Source organism: Phyllobates terribilis, unplaced genomic scaffold, assembly GCF_046119375.1.
Source record: "Phyllobates terribilis strain yellow unplaced genomic scaffold, ASM4611937v1 Scaffold_5__5_contigs__length_657084704, whole genome shotgun sequence".
Taxonomy (NCBI): domain Eukaryota; kingdom Metazoa; phylum Chordata; class Amphibia; order Anura; family Dendrobatidae; genus Phyllobates; species Phyllobates terribilis.
In genome coordinates, this window is record NW_027362765.1 from 13,319,132 (window position 1) to 13,343,191 (window position 24,060).

Consider the following 24,060-nt stretch of genomic DNA (forward strand, 5'->3'; position numbering starts at 1 on the left):
ACCACTGCTGCTGTCTACCTTCTGAACTTTGTGTTGAAGCCTGATTGACCCAGGACCCACAATCCTCTATATCTGGAGGATGTGTTGCATCCAGTGTCCAACTGTGTCCCGGGTTCCACAATATTAACCCAGTGTGAAGGCGTCAGTCAGATGGATGATCCCTGGCCACATTCACTTGTCCATGTGTTTGTGGATAGGCTGTCCTTCAAATAGGGGCGGCTGGGGACCGTTTATGGACACCCGGCCGCCCCCAGGCATCTGGGGACCGTGTGTGGGCACCCGGCCGCGGGGCGGCTGGGGACCGAGCGTGGACGCCCGGCAGCTGGGGACTGAGTATGGATACCAGGCCGCCGACGCAGCCATGACGTGGTGGCCAGATTCCGCCTTCACATGCCTAAAAGGCCCAATTTCAAGTGCAAGCAAGCAGTATGGTATTGCAGCCTGGGGGTTGGTGGGTGGCAGGCTGCATACTTGCATTGCAAGGAATGGGGGAGGTACAATTGAACACTGCCCTGGGACAAGGACTTACATGGGGATAGTTGCAAGTCTGCATCTTCTGATGCGGCAAGGATCACTTCTGATGGGCACACTTTTAGGCAGTGACCTGGGTGTCAGAGATGCTTCCAGAGGTCTTCCCCATGCTGTTCCCATGTCTTTTCAGCACTGTATGCATGTGACTTGCCCCCTGGGCCGTGGGGCACTCGGATCCCGGCAGTACGGGAATGATGGGAGTAGTAGTGGCAGCCCGGTTCCGTGGCTCAGGGTGGTCAGGCCAGTGGTAGTCCGTTATGTGCTGTTGATTATGTCCGACTACGCCACCCGTGGATTTGCGGTCATTAGGAACCGCCGCTGCAAGGCAGACCACTGGGGCTGATGATGTATGCAGCTGGGATGGTGTGACTCCCCACGGGAAGAGTGCGGCCCCAGGGCAGTGTAGTGGATGGTGTGAGTGATGGTGGTGAGAGTCCCAGTGCTGATAGTGCTGGAGGAGCAAGGAGCACACAGACAGGTTGCAGTCCAGGGTCTTTACTACAACAGGTAAACTGACCCATAAACAGTCCCGGCTAGGAGGGGACCTGGATGTCTGAGAGCAATGGGGAAATTGGCCCTGGTCAGGGTGAGGGTGTAGGCCTACCGTGCTTTCTGCGCTCCTTCTGGCTATCTCCTCCTTATAGGGTAACAGCCCACGTTTCCGAGCTTTCCGTATACTCTCGCCTGTATGGCCTGCGACGTGGGTTCCTTTCTGCTCCCGGCCTGGTACGGCTTTACTGGTCCCTTCTGTTGTGGCAGAGCCTCCAGGCTTCTTAGGCCAAGGAATATACAGTCCCCTGCGGACTGGTTATCTGCTGTAGGATGTGGAATCCTCCCAGCCTCAGACACCAAAGTCTGGTAAATTAAGTCCTTTATCTGCCAAGACAGGCTCACTTCGCCTCTTGTCTCTGGCTTGTGACTCTCCTCCTGCCACACCTCCTCTTAGGTGCAATACAACTTTCTGTCCCTGCTCTGCTCTGGGACAAGTCTCAGTCCTGAGACAGGTCGTCCAGTTCTCACTAACCCTGCCCCCAGTTCCAGCTTTTATAGGGGCAGCATGCTCCCCCTACTGGCCTGTGACAGGAGGTATTGCATGCTAATGTTCCCCTGACCAGAGAACCTCCCCCTTGCTCTCAGACACAGCTTTATTATATTTGTGGCATCCAGGCCAGGGTGACACACATGTGTCACACAGCACATGGCCAGATAAGGTTGTAAAATGTTAAAATGACATTTCCCGGTGAATGCATTTGTTACGGTTGAAAGCAATACAAAAGTGCAAAAACGCATAAAAAATGCTACTTGTGAACATAGCCCAAGATATGGAGGAATATTTTTGTTTTTGGTTATTTATTTTACCTTATACACAAGTCTTTACCCTGGAAAGGAAGTTCCTTAACATATTTCACAGGAAAACCGTTTTTCGTTTTTGAACGTTTTATTGTGAGCCCGTAAAAGTGGCTTAATTCCTCTGACCACGTTGTTGACTGCAGTGACCTGGGGGTCAGAAATGCTTCCTGGGGCGATCTCCATGCTGTCCCCTTGTCATTTGAACACTGTCCCTATCGTTTTGGGCACTTTTTAGGCTTTCTACAGACTGCCGGGGGTGCCGCCGCAAAAATGCTTGGGTCTCCCATAGACTAACATTGGACTCGTTGGTCGGGTCGAGCACCCGAGTATCACGGTGAGCTCGGCCTGAGCTTCAAGCACCCGAGCATTTTAGTGCTCGCTCAACACTAATAAAGACCTAAATAAGAAATGTAAAAACGAAATCAACCTAGCAAAATTATCTACAGAGCAACAAATTGCCAGGGACATTAAGTTCCCCAAAAATGTATACATACCTCAATGCCAAAAAGACTAAATGAGATGGTATTGGCCCCTTAAAAGACAATAATAACAAGATAATTTATAGAGGACAAAGAAAAGGATGAGATTTTAAGCAGACATTTTTCATAAGTGTTCACCAACAAACAGTCTGTTCCAGGGTTCTTTCAAGAGGGCAAAAATCAAAGTTCACCTCCTAATATACCGTATTTTTCGGACCATAAGGCGCACTTTTTTTTCCCCAAATTATTATTATGGTCCAAACACAACTTACCGGTGGTGGTGGAGCGGGATCGCAGGGCGGCGGCGGAAGAAGAGGTGAGGCGGGCCGGTTTCTGGCTGGGGGCCGGGCCTGGCCGGGTACCAAGGCCGGTGTATTGCTGTGAGCGGAGTTTGCAGAGCAGAGTGAGTGGCTTCCGGTGGCCGCGGCCATGTTCCTGAAGCTGGGCTCTATAGGAAAATGGTCGCCGACTCTGCAGAACACGCCATTTTCCTGTAGAGCACAGCTTCAGAAAGATGGCCGCGGCCACCCGAAGCCGCTCACTCTGCTCTGCAAACTCCGCTCACAGCAATACACCGGCCCTTGTACCCGGCCAGGCCCGGCCCCCAGCCAGATACCGGCCCGCCCCACCTCTTCTTCCACCGCCGCCCTGCGATCCCGATATTCTCTAAATAGGACATAGTCAGCAGTGGGGTGCTACAGGGATCTGTGCTAGGACCAATTCTTTTTAACCTCTTTATTAATGACCTTGGTAATGGGATTGTAAGTAAAGTGCCAGTTTTTGCTGATGATACCAAACTAAGTAGGATATTAAAATCTGATCTTGACATTATGATATTGCAGAACGATCTGGATAAGATGACTGAATGGGCAAACACTTGGCAGATTAAGTTTTATGTAGATAAATGTAGAGTAATGTACATAGGATGGAGTAATCCTATTGCTGCATATACATTAAGTGGGAGTATACTCGGGACTACAGAACAGGAGAAGGATTTGGGTATTCTGGTTACAAGTAAGCTGAGCAGCAGTACTCAATGTCAAGCAGCAGCCGCAAAAGCAAGCAAGATTTTAGGGTGTATAAAAAGAAAAATAAAATCTTGCAATCCCAACGTATTGTTACCCCTTTATAAATCACATTTTAAAAAGGATATTCAGAAGTTAGTCAGTTCAAAGGCGGGCAACTAGATTATTATATAGGATGGTAGACCTCTCATATGATGAGAGGTTGAAAAAGTTGAGCTTGTTTAGCTTAGAAAAACGACGCCACAGAGGGGATCTCATTTACATGTATAAATATATGTGTGGTCAGTACAAAGGTCTAGCACATGACTTATTCCTTCCAAAGACTATACTAAGGCTAAAGACCAGGGGGCACTCATTACTGGTGAAAGAAAGGTGATTCCGGCACCTAACCAGGAAAGGGTTCTTTGCAATCAGAGCAGTCGAGCTGTGTAATGCCCTACTACAGGAGGTAGTAATGGCAGACACTATATCAGATTTCAAAAAAGGGCTGGATGATTTCCTTGACACAGGTAACATTGTGAGTTACAGTTAAATTAGACAAAATCTTACACCTATAGTAGTACATTTGATCCAGGGTTCTTGTCTGAATGTGTCCTGGGGTTTTTGCCTTCTTCTGGATCAACAGATTTAAGTACAGGAATTTTAGTAATACCATATGAGTAATACAAAAAATAAAACTAATTAAAAAATTATAAACTCATTTGTAATTGTAATAGTGCAGTAATAATAAAAATGGTAATACATTTGTGAGGCCTAGTTCCAGTAAGTTAGTTTAGTGTTAGCGTAGGGAGTACAATTGGGGGAGAAAGGTTGAACTTGATGGACCTAGGTCTTTATTCAACCTACATTACTATGTTACTATGTATAAAGGGGATATCGTATCCTTCAGATTTTAGGAATAGAAAAAGCTTATAAACCATTAAGAGGTGGAGATATGAAAAGAAAAATCTTAAATAGAGATTCATATTGGATTTTTAAATTACAAACTAGAGCCCCACAGGGAATGAACATCAGACAGGATTTAATATTACAGTGCAATTAATTGTATTTGTTTTTGATTTTCAGTGATTTTATTGAATATATCATGCATGAGTTGTATTTATGTATTATTGTGATGCTGAGTCACTTTTCACAGCCAAGCTGTGAGACGGAATAGCCAAGGAGTCCGGAGTCAAAGGCCAGGATGTTACGTCATAAACAGAGGGAAGAGGCAAAGGCTTAGTCAGGTAACGTTACGTTGGTCAGAATACCAGGAGGATAGTGGATCAGAGCAGAAGGGGTTAAACAGACAGATGGTCAGAACTAGGTCCAATGTCAGGCAACGGAAGATCAATACACAGAACACTTAGGCACAGGAAAACAAACCTCACACTAGCTGAATGTAGTCTGGCAGAGGTCAGGGAGAAACAGCTAGTTATGTAGCCTGGCAGTCACGTGGAATGATGAACACCTGGAGATAGCCAATGCCTCCTAGTCTCAGTTTGCACAGCCGAGCAGACAATTACACACTGACCACTTCAGCACTCCCCTATACCATATTGGACCACCGAGGTGTCAAAGTACCGACAGCTCCAGCATGCCCCTGTACAAGATTGGATGGCTGAGTTGTCAGTAACTGCATCCCAGACACAGTGAGGGGTGGAACCTTGACAGTACCCCCTCTTCTAAGGGGGGCCCAAGGCTTCCCAGGAAACTTTAGATAGAAGGCCCTGACTAACTGATCGGCCTTCACATCTCAAGCAGGGACCCAGGATCTCTCATCTGGTCCGTATCCCCTCCAGTGGATGAGGTATTGGAAGGAATTTTGGACCCTACGAGAATCCACCACTCTCTGAACCTCATGCTCTAAGCCACTGTTGACTGACCCTGGAGGAGGCGGGGATGAGAGAGATAATACCGAAGGGACAAACTCCTTTAATAGGGATTTATGGAAGACGTTAGGGATGCGAAGGGATAGAGGAAGCTTTAATCTGAATGCCACTAGATTGACCACCTCAACGATCTCATAAGGACCAATAAACTTTGGACCCAATTTTGCAGAAGTCACTTAAAGTTTAATGTTCCTGGATGACAACCAAACCTTATCCCTGATCTTAAAAACAAGACCCACTGAACGTCTTCTATCGGCCTTCTGTTTTTGGTGAGTCTAAGCGGTCCCTGTAACATCCTGGTGGCGTGCTGGCATGGCATGGCTATCTGTCCAGGCTGCACACTTTGCTCCAGTACCTGCTGTGTGCATGTCTCTTGTCTGATTGCTTAGGGCGGCGGCGCGGTTACTGCCTGTTTCTTATAGTTATTATGTGCACAGTCCTAATGCATCCCCAGCCTATTGCTGTGAGTCACTGGATACTTAAACCCCCTCCACACAGTAGGAGGTGCCTGAGCAACACTTTCTTTCAGTGTGTTCTGTGCAACTGAGTTGCCAGGTCCTGTCCTGTATCTTGTCTGTTTCCGCCACCCTGGGGGCTGTATACCCAGGCCTGTTACCTGTATCTGTGACTTCTAGTCTGTTCCGCCACCCTGGGGGCTGTACACCCAGGCCCGTTACCTGTATCTGTGACTTCTAGTCTGTTTCCGCCACCCTGGGGTCTGAGTTCCCAGGCTCGTTCCTGTATCTTGTTCCTGGTTCAGTTCCTGTCTGAACAGTGTCCTAGCCCGTTACTTGTTTGTCTCTGTCTATATCTTCCCTTTTCCTGCAGTGTCTGAACCTGCACCTAACTCCAACTCGTTGTCTCTGTACTTCTGTTTCTGAGTTTAGTGTCCACTCTCTACTTCATTGTAAGTACCTTCTGTGTATTTGCTCTGCTCTGCTTGTCTACCGCACTTGCGGGTTTTGCTCTGCTCTGCTTGTCTACCGCACCTACGGGTTTTGCTCTGCTTGTTTACCACACCTGCGGGTTTTGCTCTGCTCTTCTTGTCTACCGCATCTGCGGGTTTTGCTCTGCTCTGCTTGTCTACCGCATCTGCGGGTTTTGCTCTGCTCTGCTTGTCTACCGCATCTGCGGGTTTTGCTCTGCTCTGCTTGTCTACCGCATCTGCGGGTTTTGCTCTGCTCTGCTTGTCTACCGCATCTGCGCGTTTTGCTCTGCTCTGCTTGTCTACCGCATCTGCGGGTTTTGCTCTGCTCTGCTTGTCTACCGCATCTGCGGGTTTTGCTCTGCTCTGCTTGTCTACCGCATCTGCGCGTTTTGCTCTGCTCTGCTTGTCTACCGCATCTGCGCGTTTTGCTCTGCTCTGCTTGTCTACCGCATCTGCGGGTTTTGCTCTGCTCTGCTTGTCTACCGCATCTGCGGGTTTTGCTCTGCTCTGCTTGTCTACCGCATCTGCGGGTTTTGCTCTGCTCTGCTCTGCTTGTCTACCGCAACTGCGGGTTTTGCTCTGCTCTGCTTGTCTACCGCAACTGCGGGTTTTGCTCTGCTCTGCTTGTCTACCGCACCTGCCGGTTTTGCTCTGCTCTGCTTGTCTACCGCACCTGCCGGTTTTGCTCTGCTCTGCTTGTCTACCGCACCTGCGGGTTTTGCTCTGCTCTGCTAGTCTACCGCACCTGCCGGTTTTGCTCTGCCCTGCTTGTTCACCGCACCTGCGGCTCTGTTCCTGTATCCCAGTCTGTACTGGTCCCTATCCTGCCTGCGTTCCTACCTGCCAGTACCCACCTGTCTGCACACCAGCCGTGCCTGCCAGTACCCACCTGTCTGCATACCAGCCGTGCCTGCCAGTACCCACCTGTCTGTATGCAAGCCTAACCTGCCTGTTCCTGCATTCCCCGGTGTGGGTCAACAGCTGTGACCGGGGTCTGACCTGGAGTAGCACCTGGTCCCTCTGTTCGGTTCCTCCCTGGTTCACGGAGTCGACTGAACCGCCGTGCGACCTTGGTCAGACTGAGTTGATACTTATACATACAGTTTCCAACCGGTGCATAATCACAAAAGTACAAGAGTAGAAAGATTCACACCTATGGATAATGATAAGGGAAAATCGCCCAACATGGAGATCAAATAAGAAAAAAACGCGATCAAAGAGACCCAAGAATTAATTAGTAGATATAAAAATTAACTTTTATTAAATATAATAGGATAAAAGATATCAGACAAAAGTGGTGCAAAGAAGGCAGCGCCGAAACGCGCGTTGGGGTGGACGCGTGGTTCATATGTGAGTCTTCATATGGTCTTATTCTGAGTCCAGGTATATATATGTTACATATTTTATTTCTAATCATTTGTCTGGTTGGTTGAAGCTGGTGGTATATCTATTAGGCAATACATGATTAATATATAATTGGCCATTTAAGATAGCCTTAACTATTCTGACACTTACAATATAGCTTCTCTTGAGACTTTACCTGTGACCATGTGAGACATTGGTGATAAATTTATGGGCCACAGCGCCATACTCTCACATTATGAACCTAGTTAGTCCTCCACTATGATGGATTTTTTACATTGTATGTGCTTTGCACCACTTTTGTCTGATATCTTTTATCCTATTATATTTAATAAAAGTTAATTTTTATATCTACTAATTAATTCTTGGGTCTCTTTGATCGCGTTTTTTTCTTATTTGATCTCTGAGTTGATACTTAGTCACGCCCCTCCAGGCACTCCTCGGTTCATGGTCCAGTGGGATCACTAACCACGCTCCCGCCAGTCAGTCAGGGCGTTTGCGCAACAGTCCCAAACCATAATTACAGAAAAACGGAGAGGTTCCAGTAGACTGTACTCGACTATTAAATGCAAATTCATCAAGAGGTTAAAACTGAAGACCAGTCTTCCTGCTGAGCTGCCACATAGCACCTTAAAATTTTTTCCAAAGATTGATTTGTCCTCTCAGTCTGACCGTTGGTTTCAGGGTGGTAAGCAGATGAAAAGGACAAGTCAATCCTGACCTTATTACAAAAAGTTCTCCAGAATTTAGAGACAAATTGTACTCTCCTATCAGACACAATGTTAAGAGGGATACCATGTAACTTACAATATGAGAAATAAACAACTTGGAGAGTGTCTCTGCATTAGGTAATCCTGACAAAGGAACAACATGAGCTTGTTTGCTGAATCGGTCAACTACCACCGAGATAGCAGTTTTCCCACGAGACAGAGGCAAATCCATGATGAAATCCATGGACAAATGAGTCCATTGCCTTTCTAGAGTTGGCAGTGGAGCCAATTCCCTGGACGGCCGGATGTGACTGACTTTAGTGTGTGCACAGGCATCACAAGCAGATACAAAATCTTTGATTTCATTATGCATGGACAGCCACCAAAAAAATCTGGCAATGGCTTTCCATGTAGCAGTCACACCAGGATGACCACTTGAGATGGAATCATGAAATTCTTGTAACACACGCAATCTTAGGTACACAGGCACAAATGATTTAGATCCTGGAGTGGCGGGAGGAGCCAATGACTGGGCGTTATGGATCTCCTTTTCCAATTCTGAGGTTACCATAGAAACCACAATATCCTGAGAAATAATGGAGGATGGAGGTTCTGGAGGAGAAACTGAATCGAGACTACGAGATAATGCGTCAGCTTTCACATTCTTAGACCCTGGTCTGAATGTAATGCCTCTGTGGGAGTTTATATTTTAACTGATTCAATGTAAGCTAGATTCTTGTGATCAGTGACCACAGTAACTGGATGAACCGCTCCTCCAAAAAATGCCTCCATTCCTCAAAGGCTAATTTTACAGAAAGTAACTCACGATTCCCAACATCATAATTTCTCTCCGCCGGCGAAAATTTTTTAGACAAAAAAGCCTATGGACGCAAATTAGTCAGAGTTTTGGACCCCTGCTACAAAACCGCCCCCACTCCGACCTCCGAAGCATCGACCCCTACAATGAATGGCTCTTGGAGATCCGGTTGGATCAGAATGGGAAGAGACATGAAACACTCTTTTAATTTTTCAAAAACCCTGATGGCACTCTGTGACCACACCTTGAGATTTGCCCCCTTACGTGTAAGGTCAGTAAGAGGTTTCACAATTTGAGAAAACCCCTTGATAAATTTCCTATAATAGTTGGCGAATCCCACAAAATGCTCCAAAGGTTTGAGATCACGAGGCTGAACCCAGTCAATTGTGGCCTGTACCTTCCAAGGGCCCATATTAAACCCTTCTGCTGACAAGATGAACCCCAAGAATGAAATTTCCTGAACAGAAAAAACACATTTCTCTAATTTAGCACACAAGAGTTCTCCCTTAATCTTTGTAACACAACACACGGACATGTGCATTTAATAACCCAAATGGCATGACAAGTAGTGTTGAGCGAATTTGTTTGGCATTTCAAATTCGTTTTTGTGTGCAGGGTTCCGACTTGTTCGCGCCAAAAAATCGGCTCCGAAATGCCGAACAAATTAGCTCAACACTAATGACAAGGTTTTCAAACAGACCCTCAGACCTTAAAAACACTGTTTTCCACTAATCACCCTCCCGGATACGTATCAAATTGTAAGCCCCTCTAAGATCAAGTTTAGAGAACACCCTGACCACCAGAAGCTGATTATATAAGTTGGGGATGAGTGGAAGTGGGTACTTATTTTTAACCATGATTTTGTTGAGTTCTCGGAAATCGGGCAAGGACGGAGACCCCCATCTTTCTTTTATACAAAGAAAAACCCGGCAGCTACCGGAGAGGAGGAAGGACGGATATGACCCTTCTGTAAACTTTTGTTAGCATATTCTTGCCCATTCAGGCCCAGACAAATTGTAAAGGAGAGCTTAAGGAAATTTGGCACAAGGAATGAGATCAATAGCACAACCATAAGGATGATGGGGAGGTAGTATCTCCGCTTCTTTCTCTGAGAACACATCTCCAAAGTCCTTCAGGTACCCGGCAAACCCTTCAGACTAGCGGAGCATATTTGTACAGTTTTTAGACATTTCTTGCAACAATTAGGGCCACATTTAACAATCTCCCTCTGACACCAATCAATAACAGGATTGTGAATCTGCAACCATGGAAGCCCAAGTATGAACCCAACAGGTAAATTATCTAACACAAAATATGAGAAGGATTCAAAGTGGAGTGCTCCAACTTGAAGCGTGAAATACACTGTTACCTTCTTGATCAAATTCCTAGATAATGGTGTCTTGTCAAGGGCGAAGATTTGCATGGGTCTTTCTAAACTAACTGTCCCTAACCCTAACTTCAGAACCAGTCCCGAACCAATAAAGTTAGCTGCAGACCCACAGTCAATGAAAGCCAAAGTTGATAACACCTGGTTCTCAAAGCATAGCACTTTATTTATCAGTACTTTAGAAGAAAAATGTACACGGGAGTCTGGATGACCTCCTTGGCCATCACCCACACTCAGACATTCTCCTGATGGTTTGCTAGCCTGAGGGCAAGTAGGGCAATTGTTGAGAAAATGTCCAGAGAGACCACAGTACAGGCAGAGTCCGAGATCTTGTCTACGTCTACAACACGAAGACTGGCAACTTTAATCTCCAATGGCTCCATCTCCGGTAAATGGACCTGCTCCGGGGAAATATAATGGGCAGCTTGTTGTTCCTCACGTCTCTCATGGATTCTACAATCTATTCGTATGGCCTGGGTCATGGCCTCCGCCAGGGAACAAGGAGCTTCATGGAGGACCAGGACGTCCTTAAGGGTTTTGGAAAGGCCTTTGGGGAACTGGCACCTGAGAGCTGCATCGTTCCACAGAACTGCAGTGGACCACTGCCAGAACGCAGTACACTAGTCCTCAGCTGTGCGACCCCCTTGAGCCAGGTTCATGATCTTAGCCTCAGCAACCTGGATCCTGTTGGGTTTGTCATATATCAGTCCTAAACTGTCAAAGAAGGCATCAACAGAAAACCGTTCTGGGGCTTGTGGGGACAAGGAAAATGCCCAGGTCTTAGGGCACCCTTGCAGAAGGGACATGATTATTCCAACCTGCTGGAACTCCTCCCCGATCAGGGGCGCAGGGTAAAAAATAACCTACAGCTCTCCCTGAAGACCTTAAATTGGTCTTTCTCTCCAGAAAATTTATCAGGGAGGTCTAATACAGATTCAGGAGAGACCAACTGTACATCAGAGGGTATTAACGTCACAGCCACTGACGGCAGTGGAGGGTTAGCTGAGATTTTCATTAGATTAGTTATCTGATCCTGCAACTGATATTGTGATGACTCCAGACTCTGGCATTTCTTAGCCAGATCCTGAGTCATCAGCTTCAAATTCGCCATCTGGTCACAGAGCGTGTGAACAGTCTCCATACAGGCGAAAAAGAAAAACGTATTGGCCAGACGTATTGTGGCGCTGAGTCACTTTTTCACTGCCAAGCCGTGAGACAGAATAGTCAAGGGGTCCAGAGTAAAAAAAACAGGTGGGTACGTCATAAACAGAGGGAAGAGGCAAATGAATAGTCGGGTAACGTTGCGTTGGTCAGAATACCAGGATAGCGGATCAGAGCAGAAGGGGTTAAACAGACGGATGGTCAGAACAAGGTCAGGCAACAGCAGATCAATACACAGAACACTTTGGCACAGAGAAACAAACCTCACACTAGCTGAATGTAAGTCTGGCAGAGGTCAGGGAGAAACAGCTCAGTTATGTAGCCTGGCAGTCACCTGGAATGATGAACACCTGGAGATAGCCAGTGCCTCCCAGTCTCAGATTGGACAGCCAAGCTGTCAATCAACACACTGACAGCTTCAGCACGCCCCTGTACCAGATTGGACCACCGAGCTGTCAATCAAAGTACCAACAGCTCCAGCACGCCCCTATACAAGATTGGACGGCTGAGCTGTCAGTAACTGCATCCCCAACACAGTGAGGGGTGGAACTGTGACAATTATCTTTTTCTTCCATACAGTACAGGGTCAAATTGTCTGAGAAGTACTCCGTAATCAATGGACACCCAAGTGTTTGAAAGGGAAGGATATAAAAGTATCACAGAGACTCACATGTTGCAAACCATGAATAAGCATTGGTTTCGTATGTGGGCACTTGGTGGTATGCCATCACAACAGTTTTTATGAATTTACAATAAATGTGAGGTTTTAACCATATAGACAATGCAGGAGAATTCATCTCTCCTCCTTTCTCTACTTGAAATGTCCCTGACCAGGGCGGCTCCATGCGGTGATCTTCAGACAAAGTGCATTGAATGAACAGTGAGCTGACCTCCCTCTCCATTTTCCCATTATATGTATGTTTTCCCTATAGTGCCGAATATTTATTTTTGCTAAAACTGTTAGATTTTCACTTTAAAACTTTTTTTAAATCTTTTTTATAAACTTTTTTAAACAACTCTCATTAGTGCGATCATACAACATACAAGCCTTTGATTGCTCAGGTGATGCACTGTACTACTGTAGTGCTATGTATTATCACTGCTTGTCAGTGCAATAGTAACGGCCCCATACACATGACATAAGTTTTGGCTGAACGGTCATTTGGCAGACGGCTATCTCTCCCGACTCCCCCATATACACAAATATTCCAGCTTTTCTGTGGTCTGTATGACTGACTGCATTTGTAGGGAGGCCCCCAAATTCATTATATAGTCGACCAAAACCCCCAAAATCAGTGCTTTCATGCAACTTTAGTCTAATATTTAACGGTGGCGTTAAAAGGTAACTTATTGGATGCTGCCTCTGGCCCGGCCTAATAGACTTTCGTACATTGCAGGCCCAGAAACCATTATTAAGCATTTAAGTATTGTAGGAAGTAGGCAGCCCCATACTATTGAGCATTTGGGGAAGAAGGGGCATTGGGCCGAACTCTGTCACACCTTCTTAGATGCCATGTTTGCTTTTTGCAGGAGCAAGTGGTTAAGCTGCCAGGGATTTTGTTGCAGCCGCATCTATGCCACCCTTGCTGTGTACATCTATGTTCTGGTGCCCAAAAGAGTTCATATAAAAACAAAAACCAAAAACAAATGTTTAATGTGTTAAAAAATAATAAAAATGTGTCTTCTGCTTTTTGCATGTTTTTTTCTTTTTACAAGAATTGTTGGTGACCATTTTCTTTTGAAACATTTTAATATCTGCTTTTTTTGGGGGGGTTTCTTGTAATATTGGAAAGCCTAAGTCCAGAAATAAACCCCATAATACACTGTACACGTAGACTTTGGTATCAAATAATTGCTGTCCGCGGTGTTTGTGCAATCAAAACAGTTTTTATAAAAGCCTCAAACTTCTGTGTGTGAATCAGACATGAGCTGTAACTTGATAGATTACAATCTGGGGAAGACGGGAAACATTCATACAGACAGTCGGTGGTGGTGTGTTCAGTGACTGTTTGTGGCTAAATATGTTTTTAGAGCCGTAGTAGAAGATGTTGCCTCATTATGTAGTTATTTCTCATGTCACATGAAATGAATATCTCCTGCAGTATTGCTGATGCCAATTCCAGTATCGGAAAATGAGACGAGAATTAGTTGCTTGGAAGATAAGTCTATGAGAAACGTATTCAGCTGCACACTCCGAGGAAGAAATTTCTTGTTGTCTGTGGCCTAAAATATAAAGGTTTTATTACTAGATGTAAAGAAAAAACTAAATACTGTAAAATAGTAAATCTCCTTATGTTTCCCCTCATTATCTCCAATAGTTGTATTATACCAACAGGATTTTTATGATGTTCCATCTGCTCATCTTCTCCTCATTCAGGTATCTACAACATCGGATCCTCTCAGTGGAGATCTTCTATATAAGAATATTTTCCTGATTTTTCCATCAAAGATGGATATGGACAGGGACAAGATGGCGGAGAGGATATTACACCTCACCCTAGAGATCCTCTTCCGGCTTACTGGAGAGGTGAGAGATTCTGATGATGTCATATTACATCATTCTTATCTATGGGAATAACAGATGAACAGAACTGGAGAGGTGAGGACTCTGGAAATGTCTGTAGTGAGATTTATTAATGTGTCTCTCCATAACCAGGATTACACAGTAGTGAAGACCTCTAGTGTGCACTGTCAGGACCCTGTGTCTGAGGGAAGGGGGAGACCTCTGAGCCCAATCACAGGGCCTCCACCTCACCCCCTGGTACATGAGGATATCAATGACCAGAAGATCCTAGAACTCACCTACAAGATGATTGAGCTTCTGATTGGAGAGGTGACATTACTGGGAATGCTGGGAGATTATAAAGTAACGCTATGAAGGGATTGTGGAGATGACGGTATCAATGTATGTGTCAGGTTCCTATAAGGTGTCAGGATGTCGCTGTCTATTTCTCCATGGAGGAGTGGGAGTATTTAGAAGGACACAAAGATCTGTACAGGGACGTCATGATGGAGATTCCCCAGCCTCTCACATCACCAGGTAATAGACAGGACTAAATACACACGGCCTATAATTATCTGTATGAAAATAATTCAGTCCCTGTATGTGTTTCCTCCAGATCGATCCAGTAAGAGGACAACACCAGAGAGATGTCCCCGTCCTCTTCTTCCACAGGACTGTAAACAAGAAGATTCCAATGTTCCTCAGGACCATCAGGTAGATGGAGAGAAGGTGTCATGAGATCTCCCCTATGATGCGTAGACGGCTGTAAAGGTCTTGTGTTCAGTCTTGTTTTATCCACCAGTATTTATATTTGTGTAATGAGAACGGTGGAGATGACTGGATTAGAGCTGATCATAGATGTGACTTCTCCATCTGAATTTTAGAATATTTGTTCCAGAGTGAAGATCAGACCCATATTAATACAACAGAGACATATGCGACGGGTGATGAGCGGTGTAAAGAGGAGATTCCTACATATGACTACCCAGGTGAGTGGTAACCACTAAATGCTGTGAACTCACAGATTCTTCTCAGTCACCACCTGTGGCTGCTTTATCCGTGGTGTAGTCCTGCCGTATTACAATCGTGTGATCACCATTTTGCCACTCGACCACAACATTCTCTTCTGTCCGAAAATGTTCAAATTATTTTGTGAAATTGTGAAAGCCCTTTTCTATAGAACTTACAGCCTGGAGGATCCACCTACCCTCTGGGATTAGAAGACACTTTCCGTACCTGCCCAAATCTGTAAACTACAAAGCCAAATGACAGTGTATGTAGAATGTGCTGACAAGTTAGAAAATCACTTGAAGAAAAATATTATGATGAGCCTGTAAGAGAAAGCGGAGGGTAATGATGCTGCTGGCTTCCTAGATCCCTGATATCTTATTGGATGAATCTACCTTCTCTTCCTTCTGGGCTGCTGAATGTGCTCATATGGTCCCTACAAGACACTGTACAATAACAACAGAGTTTCCCTTTATCCTGACTTTTCAATTTTTTTTAAAACCAACTAACTTCAAACAGGATTACGATAACCTACACAAAAAAACATTACACCTGTGCCATGATATATCTCTAAGCTGTGCGTGGCTGATGGCTGTAATATACATTTATTCACGCCTGCAGAAGATTTGTTGGCATGGCTCAAGCCCTGGTTTCATGGATTCACTCAACGTCATAAATTCCATTATGTTTTCAATCCTTAGGAATTCAGATTACTGCACAATCACTCCTGAAATGGGGAGCACTAATACTTTCTCTACTCTCCTGGTCAGAATTCAAAGTAGCTCCAATGGTCTACCATAAATGAGTGCAACTCCAGTTTAGTGTTGGATTTCTCCCTTCATACATACATTGTGTGAGAACCCTCCTGTTTGTTTTTTCCATCTTGTGTTTTGCGGTCACATGACCATCTGCCTTTATTTTCCAGCTCCACCCTTTTGGCTGTGCTGGACTTCAGTGTTGTTTGACTGTTTTGCTGGCCAGGTGCTTCTGTGCCTATCTCTGTCAGTTCGCTTGGTCCTTTTGGGACCTCTAGTACCTTTTTGTCAGTTTATGTTTTTGTGTTCTGCAACAACTTTCTCTGTTCAGGAGGTGTCCCATTTTTGTTCCAGTCCTTAGATCTTTTAGGGACCCCTTACCTTTATTCTATAGGTCTTCGTTCAGACTAGCCTAGGACTAAGGCGGGTCCGTTCGCTAGGAACAGGCAGCCCGCTACATGGTAGGGATTCAGGTTAGTCTTATTGTAGGGAAAGCTTTCCCCTGCCTTCCTTAGTACTTGTTGCAGATCATAACAGTAAGTCCAGCCCAAAAATAAAAAATGGAAGAAATATTAATACGGCGATCAGTATGGCTTCCGTCCAGGATTTGGCTCAACGCTTGCAGGGCTTAACTCTGGAGGTGACTGAGCTCCAGCAACACATGAGTAGCTGTTCCGGAGCGCATTTTGTGGAACCCAAGGTAGGACTGCCGGATGTCTTTTATGGTAAACAGCAAGATTTTCTTTCCTTTAAAAATGCTTGTTTGTTATATTTTCGTTTGAGACCAAGGTCCTCTGGAAATGAATCACAGCGCATTGGTTTTATTGGGTCACTTTTGCGCAATGAACCACAAGGTTGGGCCTTTTCTCTTCAACCTAATGATCCATGCTTGAGGTCGGTAGAAGAGTTTTTTTCTGCTATGGATCTATTATATGACGATCCTGACAGAATCTCATCTGCTGAGGCAGAACTCGGGCGTTTGAACCAGGGGTCAGATGATGCTGAAATTTATTGCACACACTTTAGAAGGTGGGCTTCTGAAGTCAGATGGAATGATCCTGCTCTGAAATGTCTATTTCTTGCTGGTCTGAGTGAAAGGGTTAAGGATTTGCTAATTGCTTTCCCCGCACCTGAGACTTTGCAGGATGCCATGCAATTAGCTGTTTGTGTGGATAAGAGGCTGAGATCTAGGCAGATGAGGTAAAGACTCCTGTAATGCCAGGTCCTAGTCCCCAGAAAATCTGCTCAGACGGCGGAGAACCGATGGAGGTTGGGGCGATGTCGCTCCGCTCTCAGGAAAGAGACCGGAGGTTCGCCGAGGGATTGTGGTAAAGCTGACCATTTGATTTAGTATTGTGAGCTTCGTTTAAGTAAAGAAAAAAAAAAGGTCAGGTACTCCCGTATTGCTTGTTTAGTGGGGGCCAAGTGGTTCTCTAAAATTGATCTCCGGGGGGCATACAATTTGTTACGAGTGAAGAAGGGTGATGAATGGAAAACTTCTTTTTGAGAATCTGGTGATGCCTTTTGGTCTTACCAATGCACCTGCATTTTTTCAGAACCTTATTAATGACATCCTGAGACCTTTGATTGGTAAGAATGTGGTTGTGTATTTGGATGACATTTTGATTTATTCACCAGATTTAGAGTCCCATTGGCAGAGTGTACGTGAAGTTTTGCAGTTATTGAATGATAATTCACTCTTTGCTAAGCTGGAGATTGTGAGTTCGCTATGCAGAAAATTAGTTTTTTGGGCTACATTGTCTCCAGTGAGGGCTTTGAGATGGACCCGGTGAAGGTTCAGGCTGTGCAGGAATGGCCTAGGCCATTCCTGCACAGGTCTTCGTTCAGACTAGCCTAGGACTAAGGCGGGTCCGTTCGCTAGGAACAGGCAGCCCGCTACATCGTAGGGATTCAGCTTAGTCTTATTGTAGGGAAAGCTTTCCCCTTTCCTTAGTACTTGTTGCAGATCATAACACCTTGTTGTTGGGGATGTTACATGTTTTTATATTCTTTCTTTTTTTTACAGGTTCATTCTGTATGATAGTTTCATTGTGGTGGGATCGGCCTGCCTCACTTATGTGACTCTGTAACTCCCTGGTAGCCTTTCAAAAAGATCTCCATTGCCTCTTCCAAATGCCCGAGATCTAAATTTAAGACGCCTCAGCTCTGCATTATTATAAAAAGTTCTCTTTGAATGTCTAATATTTCTTCTTGAAACTCATCTGACAGAAAATATTGTCCCTTACGATAGTTTAGATTGCCAAGAGCCACCGAGCCCCATACTCCAATTACTCCCATTACCGGCGCCGCCTGCAGAATGAGTAAGGCATCTCCTGGTGACAGAAGCAGATTCACAGTTGCAGATCCCAGAGGAGATGGGACAAACCATTTGCAGAAGCCCTAATATTACAAAATGTCAGAAAACTAGGGCAGTAGAATTCTCCCCATAAAGTGACTTCATTTTGGAAATGATAACCCTCAGTGAATTAATCTATAGGAGTAGTGATTATTTTAACTACACAGGCACTTTCCGAAAATTAGCACGCAGTGGATGTTGGAGCGTAAAAATTGCATATTGGCCATTTTATTACCCAACACATAGTGCCCAGATTGTGCTCCAGGAGACACACACCATGAATTAAGTTTTTTTTTCTCACTATAGTAATGCCAAATACATGGATGATAAATGTGGTTTGGGCACACTGCAAGGCTCAGAAGCGAGGGGGAGATCTGACTTTGGGAGAGCGGATATTGCTGGATTAGTTTATGGAAGCCATGTTGCTTTTCAAGAGTCTTTGAGCCACTAATAATGTGGAAACCTCTGTTTTTCCACTGACAGGTGATGGACCTGAGTGGGGGCTTATTTGTGGGATGAGTAGAAGTTTTTATTGGTATCATTTTTCCCTACATAACGTTTTTTGATGGCTTCTTATTCCATATTTTGGAGGCAGAATGAACAGTGGACACCACGCTCTACTGGTTCATCCTATGAGGTTTTCTATTAGACTGTGAACTGTCATTCTGTCAATAACTTGCCATTTCTACAGACATTTTAAGTACAATTAACACAAGAATCCCATAGAAAAATAAATAAAGATTGCATAGCACTTCTAAATCAATCTAAGAGCAAACACATCCCTGGGCTACATGCTAGTCCAGGAAAATGAAGAGATATATGCTCAAGTTTAAAAATCTATTTTATTAGACACAAATCTAAAAAATAGAGGAATAGTTAAAATATTTAAAATATTCCTCTATTTTTTAGATTTGTGTCTAATAACATTGATTTTTAAACTTGAGCATACATCTCTTCATTTCCCTGGACTAGCATGTAGCCCAGGGATGTGTTTGTTTAAACATTTTAAGTAGAAATGTTCAAAAATATAAATTTCAAGGATATTTTATTCAAAATGAATAATTGTTTTTTTTCTTGGCAGATGACTGTACCAGGAGATCAGATGGACAGGAGATTTTTAAATCTAATGATATTGAGATCCCACAGGATACAATTGAAGTGAATACCATTACTCCAGATATACCATCATCCCTTCACAGCAAAGATCTAGCATCTAATTCTATGAAACAGGTCCTGTCTTCTGATTCATTACCGACTACTAAGGAAAATCAAAATAAAATAAGCATTACAAAACAAATTGCTCCTAAAGCAAAGAAGCCATTTTCACTTTCAGAAAATGGAAATAGTTTTACCTTCGAGAAGTCTATTCTTAAACATAAAAAAAAACACGCAGCGGACAATAGATTTTTTTGTTCCAAATGTGGAAAATGTTTTAATCAGAAATCAGTTTTTGTTAATCACCAGAGAACTCACACAGGGGAGAAGCCTTTTTCTTGTTCAGAATGTGGGAAATGTTTTAACCAGAAAGCACATCTTAATAACCACCAGAGAATCCACACAGGGGAAAAGCCCTTTGTCTGTTCAGAGTGTGGGAAATGTTTTAGGCAGAAATCAGATTTGATTAAGCACCAGAGAACCCACACAGGGAAGAAGCCTTTTTCATGTTCAGAATGTGGGAAATGTTTTAACCAGAAAACACATCTTATTAACCACCAGAGAATTCACACAGGGGAGAAGCCTTTTTCATGTTCAGAATGTGGGAAATGTTTTAACCAGAAAGCACATCTTAATAACCACCAGAGAAGTCACACAGGGGAGAAGCCTTTTTTGTGTTCAGAATGTGGGAAATGTTTTATCCAGAAATCAGAACTTTTCATACACAATAGAACTCACACAGGGGAGAAGCCATTTTCATGCTCAGAATGTGGGAAATGTTTTAATCGTAAAATGATTCTTGATAGCCACAAGAGAACCCACACAGGGGAGAAGCCTTTTTCTTGTTCAGAATGTGGGAAATGTTTTAACTGGAAAGCGCATCTTGATAGCCACCAGAGAACCCACACAGGGGACTAGCCCTTTTCCTGTTCAGAATGTGGGAAATGTTTTAACCAAAAATCAGTTTTGGTTACGCACCAGAGAACCCACACAGGGGAGAAGCCTTTTTCATGTTCAGAATGTAGAAAGTGTTTTACAGATAAATCATCTCTTGTTACACATCAGAGAACTCACAAAGGGGAGAAGCCTTTTTCATGTTCAGAGTGTGGGAAATGTTTTAACCATAAATCAGCTTTGGTTAAGCACCAGAGAACTCACACAGGGGAGAAGCCTTCTTGCTATTCTTTTTTTTTTTTTTTTTTTTTTTATCCAATACATTTTTATTGAGATTTTTTCATTAGTTTTTTTTTGACAAAAGAAGAAACCAGTACATACCATAATAAAATAACATACCATAGGAATCACATACATGCATCTCTCCTATATATCCTTTCAGATTCTCCATTATCGTCTGATAACTTAGTCACTATATCCTACAATTAACATTCCACATTCTTGAAATCTTTTATATAAGCATAATACTGTAATAAACATTATAATCCTATACACATATAGGTGTGCTATATTGCCCATACCACATGTTAAGGAATTCCAATATACATTACAATGAAACATTAGACCTCGCCAATACCCCCTCCCCCCTTAAGTCATTGTCTCTCCAACAAAAACACCCTTGATGGCATTCCAGGTGTATCCAACCATAAGCACCTCATCCCAATCCTGGTATGCATGGCACCCCATCCCTAATCCTGGTATGCATGGCTGTCTCATCCCCAATCCTGGTATGTATGGCCCCATCAGCCTTATCCTGGTATGCATGGACCCCTCACCCTCATCCCTATCCTGGTATGCATGGTACCCCATCCCTCATCACTATACTGGTATGTATGGTACCCCTCATCCTGGTATGCATGGCACCCCTTTCCTCATTCTGGTATGCATGGTACCCCTCATCCCTATCCTGGTATGCATGGCCCCTCATCCCTATCCTGGTATGCATAGCACCTCATCCCTATCCTGGTATGCATGGCTCCCCTCATCCCTATCCTGGTATGCATGACCCCTCATCCCTATCCTGGTATGTATGGCTCCTCATCCCTATCTTGGTATGTATGATAACCCCTCATCCCTATCCTGGTATGCTTGGCCCTTCATTCGTATCCTGGTATGTAAGGCCCCCCCACATCCCTATCCTGGTATGCATGGCACCCCTCTTCCCCAATCATGGTTTGCATGGCACCCCTCATCCCAATCCTGGTACGCATAGCACCCCATCCCTCATCCTTTTATGCATGGCCCCCTCATCCCCAATCCTGGTATACATGGCACCCCTCATCCATCCCCAATCCTGGCATGCATGGCACCCCATCCCTCATCCTGGTATGCATGGCACCCCATCCCTCATCCTGGTATGCATGGCCCTCTCATCCCCAATCCTGGTATGCATGGCCCTCTCATCCCCAATCCTGGTATTCATGGCAACCCTCATCCCAAATCTGGTGTACAGGGCACCCCTCATCCCAATCCTGGTATGCATGGCTCCCTCATCCCCAATCCTGATGTGTATGGCTCCCTCATCCTCTTATGTATGGTACCCCTTATCCCTATCCTGGCATGCATGGCACCCCACATCCCCCAATCCTGGTATGCATGGCACCCCATCCCTCATCCTGGTATGTTTGGTACCCCTCATCCCTATCCTGATATGTATGGTACCCCTCATTCTGGTATGCATGGCACCCGATGCCTCATTCTGGTATGCATGGCACCCGATGCCTCATTCTGGTATGCATGGCACCCCATCCCTCGTCCTGGTATGCTTGGTACCCCGCATCCCTACCCTGGTATGCATGGTACCCCTCAATCCCATCCTGGTATGTATGGTCCCTCATCCCTATCCTGTTATGCATGGCCCCTCATTCCCTATCCTGATATGCATGGCACCCCTTATCCCAATACTGGTATATATGGCCCCTTCATCCCTATCCTGGTATGCATGGTACCCCCTCATCGCTATCCTTGTACTTATGGCTCCTCATCCCTATCCTGGTATGTATGGCCCCCTCAGCCTTATATCTTGGTATGCATGGGCCCCTCACCCCCATCCTGGTATGCATGGCACTCCTCATCCCTATCCTGGTATGCATGGTACCCCATCCCTCATCCCTATCCTGGTATGTATGGGTACCCCTCATCCTGGTATGCATGGCACTCCATCCCTCATCCTGGTTTGCATGGTACCCCTCATCCCTATACTGGTATGCATGACCCCTCATCCCTATCCTGGTATGTATGATGTCCCCTGATCCCTATTCTGGTATGCATGGCCCCTCATCTCTATCCTGGTATGCATGGCCCCCCCACATCCCTATCCTGTTATGCATGGTACCCCCTCATCCCTGTTCTGGTATGCATGTTACCCCTCATCCCAATCCTAGTATGCATGACATCCCATCTCTCATCCTGGTATGCATGGCCCCCTCATCCCCAATCCTGGTATGCATGGCACCCCTCATCCCCAATCCTGGTATGTATGGCACCCCATCCCTCATCCCTATCCTGGTGTGTATGGTACCCTTCATCCTGGTATGCATGGCACCCCATCCTGGTTTGCATGGTACCCCTCATCCCTATCCTGGTATGCATGGCCCCTCATCCCTATCCTATTATGCATGGCACCCCCACATCCCTATCCTTTTATGCATGGTACCCCCTCAGACTGGGTCTCAGTTAACAATTGGGGTACCACAGGGGTCAGTATTGGGCCTGCTTCTTTTTAACATATTTATTAATGACCTTGTAGGGGCATACAGAGTAGTATTTCAATATTTGCAGATGACACTAAACTCTGCAGGGTAATCAATACAGAGGAGGACAATTTTATATTACAGGAGGATCTATGTAAAATAGAAGCTTGGGCTGATAAATGGCAAATGAGCTTTAATGGGGATAAATGTAAGGTAATGTACTTGGGCAGAGGAAATAAAATGTATAATCATATGCTTAATTGTAAAACACTGGGCAAAGCTGTAACTGAAAAAGACCTGGGTGTATTGGTGGACGACAAGCTCACGTTTGGTTTCCAGTGTCAGGCAGCTGCTGCAAAGGCAAATAAAATAATGGGATGCATTAAAAGAGGCATAGATGCTCATGAGGAGAACATAATTTTACCTCTATACAAGTCATTAGTGCAACCACACTTAGAATACTGTGTACAGTTCTGGTCTCCGGTGTATAAGAAAGACATAGCTGAACTAGAGCGGGTGCAGAGAAGAGCGACCAAGGTTATTAGAGGACTGGGGGGTCTGCAATACCAAGACAGGTTATTACACTTGGGGTTATTTACTGTGGAAAAAAGAAGGCTTAGGGGTGGTCTTATTATTATGTACAAGTATATGAGGGGACAGTACAAAGACCTTTCTACTGATCTTTTTACTCTGAGGCCTGAGACGGGGACAAGGGGGCATCTTCTACGTCTGGAGGAAAGAAGGTTTAAACAAAATCACAGACGCGGATTCTTTACTGTAAGAGCAGTGAGACTATGGAACTCTGTGCCGCATGATGTTGTAATGAGTGATTCACTACTAAAATTTAAGAAGGGCCTGGATGCCCTTCCCCTGCATGATAATGCCCCGTCTCATGCTGCACATAACACATCTGCATCTCTGGCTGCTATGGGCATAAAAGGGGACAAACTTATGCTGTGGCACCCATGCTCCCCTGACCTCAACTCCATTGAGAACCTCTGGAGCATCATCAAAA

General features: G+C 44.8%; 1 pseudogene; it reads left to right on the forward strand.

Moving 5' to 3' along the window:
- LOC141270593 (uncharacterized) overlaps positions 1–24,060 on the forward strand; it is a 93,298-nt pseudogene that overhangs the window by 13,846 nt on the left and 55,392 nt on the right.